The following is a 5,957-nucleotide window of genomic DNA, read 5'->3' as shown; positions in this document are numbered from 1 at the left end:
AGTGTACAAAATAGGTGGGTGGTGTTAGGGGCGTAGGCAAAGGTGGAGGTATTTCAGTTAAAGTGAGTGTACCACGTTCACACTGCCACAAAATCCCGGGATATTGCCGGGGCGAGCATTGCCGACACGGGTCATCAAGACAGTGTGAACAGGGGTATGGCATCTTCCCGGGTCTATTGATCCGGGACTTGCACCTGTGTATTTTGGAGGGTTATTCCCATGTATTACACGGATAGCCACCAGTGTGAGCGGTGCGACACGGTTTTTTTTACCCGTGTTTGGAAAAAACAAGCTGATTGGGGAATTAGATCATGTGACATCTGCTGACATCCTTTTACTGCTGCAGAGAGGAGAGGAAACATAAGAAGATTAAATAGAGGCGTTCATTTCATTTTGACACTGTGAAGTCTTAGTTTTTTCACAACCAAAGAGTCAGATAAAGATATAAAATAAATATTTATTATAAACCAATATAAAATACACTTTGTTTAACACAAGCTCATATATAAAATATATTGCGTAATCCCTATTCATTTTCAACAAAATTCATTATCTACAGACACTTGGGACGGCGATGGGGACGAGGTTCGCGCCAAGTTTCGCCAACATATATATGGGCGCATTTGAAAATGCGCACATATGGGGGCAGGACCTGGGCGCAGACCTCATCTTCTATGGCCGTTACATAGATGATGTGTTTTTTATTTTTGATGGGGATTACTCACAATTCACTCATTTCACTGCACTTCTCAATAATAATGAATTTAATTTACAGTTCACATGCACAGATAATAATAAGTCGATTTCTTTTCTTGATATTGCTATCTCTATGGTGGATGATACCATAGTTACTAAGACGTTTAGGAAGGAAGTAGATAATTATAACTTCCTACACTTTGAGAGTATGCATTCCAGACCATGGATGGAGAACATTCCACTGGGACAATTGCGCCGATTACGGCGCAATTTCAGTAATCAGGAGGATTTCAATGCACAAGCACTTGAACTTACAAATGCACTCAGGACTAGAGGTTAACCTTTGGACCTGATTAATTCTGCATTGGAAAAGGCGAATAAACTTGAACGGGGACAACTTCTCCGATATAAGGTCGAGAATGCATCTTTTGAAGAAGATCTTCCACATTTCTTTTTTAAGTTTAATAGTGCCTTTGGCAAGATTAAAAAGGTTCTGACTAATAATTTTCCTATATTGCTAATGGACAAGATTCTTAAACCAGTAATTGGTCAGTCCCCTTCTATTATTTTAAAAAAATCAGAGAACCTGACACAACATCTTGCCCCCAGTTTATTCGTAGACAGGAGACCAGGGGTTAATGAGATTCAGAATCCTTCGGCCTCCTGGCTAACAACCAAACCAAATGGTTGTTTTAGATGCGGTCTGGGCAACTCTATTTCATGTTCTCATATCCAGAATAATTTACATGCCTTTGTATCTTCTCCGGTAGAGGAACATATGATTAAATCATTCATCAATTGTAATCGTGAATACATTATCTATATGTTAGTTTGCCCTTGTGGCCTCCAATATATAGGGAGGACCACACGTAAGCTTAGAGATCGCTTGTTAGAACACAGCCGCAACATTTTGAAGGGCTTTCTGAATCATGGAGTCTCAAAACATTTTTTTCATTTCCATAATCGAGATCCTAAGGGTTTAGTAATCATAGGCATTGAGACAATTAGTTTCACCCAAAGAGGTGGTGATAGATTTAGTAGACTCTGTCGCAAGGAGAACTTCTGGATACACCGGTTGAGGACCCTCAATCCTGAGGGCCTCAATGAGTGTATTGAGATTGATCCATAATACAGTTTAATAAACATTGTTTCCTCTTTCTTTTCCTTCTCTTTTTTTCCTCTCTTTTTATTCAGTATTTATATTGTTTGTACTGTCGTTTGTTTCCTTCACTCTACCTCAAAATACAGGGGGTTTTGGGTTTCCTCTTTTCTATGCCTGCCTTCATGTGGGCTCCATTAATATGGAGAAGTATAATAAACTGTGGGATAGATAGAGCAGAACTCATATTCAGTGATATCTTCACCACAATATAAAGGTGGGGTGGTCAGAACAACTTTCTACGGTCCTTTTCCTAGAAAATCTATTTATAATCATTAAATTTATGATAATTTTAGGAATCTCAGCAAGGGCCTCTGTGACAAACATCTAGATTATTGTGATTATTGTCTCCATGTTTTATATGCTCATTTATTAAGGTTTCAATCTGTGCTTCCTTTTTTTATGTATTTTTCTTTTTTATATAAATACAGTATATCCTTTTTAATATTTCTTTAAAAATGTGCAGTCGCACTGAATTTATACTGTAGATTGATGTCGACAGTTGGGTACAAGACTAGATTATTTTTAATCCACCTCTTTTGATTTTGTCTTTAACCCTCTATCTAATTATTTAATTACTAGGTGCTTCATCGCGCCCTACGGGCGCTCTTCACACCGTCGCAAGGGGCTACGCCCCGTTAACCACTGCATGCCTTTCTGGGGTTCAATATTTGTATTATATGGAGTATTACCTGCATTCCTTTGTTAGTGGGTAAATATTGCACAATGAAAGGGCGTGCGATGGTGAAGGAGGCGCAGCCCCTTGCGACGGCGTGAACAGCACCTGCAGGGCACAATGTACAGAATGTAGTGGGTGCGGGGGGGACTGCGGATGGGGGAGGGTGTCTGTAGATGCTGAGGGTGGAGGGGGGGCGGAAGCGGGGGGGAGGCCGGATGGGGAAGGGTCGGGAGGTGCTGAGGGTGGGGGAGGGGCAGAGGAGTGGGGGCTGCAGATAGGGGAGGGGTCCGGAGGCACTGCAGGTGGGGGAGGTTCAGGGGTGCCATGGGTGGGGGAGGGGCTGGTGCAGGGATGTTGTGGATGGGTGAAGGGTTCCGGAGGTGCTGTGGGATGGGAAGGGGCGGGGGTGGGGTATGGGGTCCGGAGGCGCCATGGGTGGGGGAGGGGAAGGTGCAGGTGGTGCGGCGGATGGGGAAGGGGGTTCGGAGGCGCTGCAGGTGGTGGAGAGGCAGGTGCAGGGGTGCCATGGGTGGGGGAGGAGTGGGGGAGGGGGGGCCGCGGATGGAGGAGGGTGTCTGCGGGTGGAGGGGGGCAGGTGTGGGGGGAGACATATATGGGGGTGGATGGTGGAGGGGGTCTGGAGGTGCTGTGGGTGGTGGAGGGGCGGCGGAGTGGGATCCGCCGGTGGTGTAGGGGGTCTGGAGACACAGCGGGTGGGGGAAGGGTGGAGTGCCGCATGTGGTGGTGGGGAAGGTGCTGAGGTGTGGTGCATTGGGGAGGGGTCTGGAGGCGCTGCGGGTACTATACCTGGCAAAAAGGTAGTTGGAGGGTATGCAGTAACAGGGCCAGGACAGGGGTGACAAGGTCAGAACAGGGGTCACGGGGCCAGGACCGGGGTGACAGGGCCAGGACAGGGGTGACGGGGCCAGGACAGAAATGACAGGGACAGGATAGGGGTGACAGGGCTAGGATAGGGGTGGCAGGACCAGGACAGGGGTGACAGGGCCAGGATAAGGGTGACAGGGCCAGGATAAGGGTGAAAGGACCAGGTTAAGGGTGACAGGGCAAGGCCAGGGGTGACAGGGCAAGGCCAGGGGTGACAGGGACATGACAGAACACAGGGCACGGGAGAGATTGGTATTAGAGACAAAACAGTAGTGACAGACAGATGTGTATTACCGGAGTCACTGCTGCTGGCTGCTGCTGTTCCACTCCAACCTGTTGGGATCTGCTGCTGGTGGAGACTTGGCATGGCTGACTCTCTCATGCTGGAGTCCTGCTTCCTCTGCCCGTCCGCATCCCTCCCCCCTCCTCAGTCACACACCGCGGACCTCGCGCGGCTGCTGGGCACTGTGGTAAGGGGAGACTGGGAGTGACTGGTTAGCCCCCAGGAGACGCTGCGGCTGGAGGGAGGAGGGGGTCATAGCATGCACACGGTGCGGACCTCGCAGCTGGCGGGCACTGTGGTAAGGGGAGACTGGGAGTGACTGGTTAGCCCCTAGGAGATGTTGCGGCTGGAGGGAGGAGGGGGTCATAGCATGCAAGCAGCGTGGACTTCTGCAGCGCTGCCCACCGGCTAAAGTGTGAGGAGCTGGGTGCATCTCACTGCAGGTAGCGGTGGGGTTGCTGGGGCTGGAGATTACAAAGGTGGTACGAAACCTGCACAGCGGCAGGTGCCCCACAAAACTGCAGCTAAGAAGCGCGGAGTGTCCAGAAAGTGACGCACCTCTGCGCCAGAGAGCCCCTGCTGAGTATGCTGATGTGGGGGGTCAAGCACACAGTGAGCCGGTGCCCGTCTGTCTGTATGGCATACCCCCTCACACACCCCCATACCTCCCAACTGTCCCGATTTTTGCGGGACAGTCCAATTTTTTGGGGTCTGTCCCGCTGTCCCACCCGCGGGCCGCAGTGTCCCACGTGGGGGGGGAGGGGCAGTTGGGAAGCTCCTGTACTCGCTGTTCTGCTTAGCAGAGCAGCGGTGAATAGACACTGTGCGCATGTGCACAGCGTCTGTTTAGTGGAGACAGAGGGGGCATCAGGGGGTACGGATTAAGAGGGGATTCCGGCAGCAGAGCCGTATCAAGGGGGGGGGGGGGGCAGTGGGTACGTACCGCGGACCCCACAGTTTTAGGGGCCCCCCGACTGGAGTAGCTCTGTCCCAGCTCTGAAGCTCCCCCGTCCTGCCAGTAACAGCAGCAGCATTGTCCTACATGCTGCTGCGTGTTGGCAGGTCTGTGGTGTTGCAGGGAGGCAGAAGCCTCCCTGCTTTCTTCTGCCTGTGCGGTTGTGTGTGTGTGTGTGTGGGGGGGGAGTGTCTGGATTTACTCCTAGCTGAGGGGCCAAAATCCCTTTAAAAAAACAACAACGGAATTTGCATAAGGGGGCGTGGCTACGTGGGTGCGATTAGGCCACGCCCCCAACCCACAGCAGGCACAGCAATGAGATGACTCAAGTGCCCTGGGCCCCCAGACTCATAATCCACCCCTGGGGGCATGCCAGCAGCTCACAGAGCGCTGGGCATGCACCCTCACTGATGAAAACGGGGGCATGGCTCGCGATCGCGGGTCCTCCCGTGAAGCCACACCCCCTTTCGTTGACCATGCCCCTTTTTTGCCGTGCGTGTGTCCCTCATTCTACCTAAAGAAAGCTGGGAGGTATGCACCCCTGTCTGCCTGAAGAAAGCTGGGAGGTATGCACCCCTGCCTGTGCCATGCCCATACCATCTGCTTCTGCTCCTAGTCTCCTATAGATTTGCCCAGATCTGTGACTCATTTGACTAACTCCGCCCAGTGTTGTGACTCCGCCCAGCATTAGCAAATGAAGCACAAAGTCACAGATCTTGGCTATTATATAGGAGACTAGTTAACTCCGCCATTGTCCTATAGAGTGTTCTATAAAATGTATTCAGAAACACTATCTGTGGATAGAGAGAGTTTCAGTTCAACTATTGGTTAAGCCATTGTAATTAAAACAACCAAAGGTGTCTTGATGAATTGTTTTTTAATTGGTTTACTGCTGATTGTATTGATTAAACATGTGAGTGTTTTATTGTGAGCACTTTAAATAGAGCACACATTGCCACAGGAGTCATCTTTGAAAAAGTGACGGGTTGCGTGACGAAACGCATCAGGACTCCTCCCCCTTTCTCACTGACCGACAGCACGCTCTGGGACACTTCTCACAGCCCTATTCCACCGGCTACAGGAGCAAGCGGTACGCGTCCCAGCACAGGACGAAGCCGACGTGTGAGTTCTGTGCGGCTGTAGTGGCCGATCATCAGCCTCTCTCCCTCTCATTTCCAACGGACGGTGCACGTCCAGGGAGCACTGGAGGAGCTTCACAAAACGCTGGATCCCTGTAGCGGCTTCCATTGAATCAGCCGCGCACCTGTCTTTCCCCACACACTGCAGCGGGCGGTGCACG

The sequence above is a fragment of the Pseudophryne corroboree genome, chromosome 2, assembly GCF_028390025.1.
Source record: "Pseudophryne corroboree isolate aPseCor3 chromosome 2, aPseCor3.hap2, whole genome shotgun sequence".
In the NCBI taxonomy this organism is placed as follows: Eukaryota; Metazoa; Chordata; class Amphibia; order Anura; family Myobatrachidae; genus Pseudophryne; species Pseudophryne corroboree.
Note: the sequence above shows the minus strand (reverse complement) of the source record.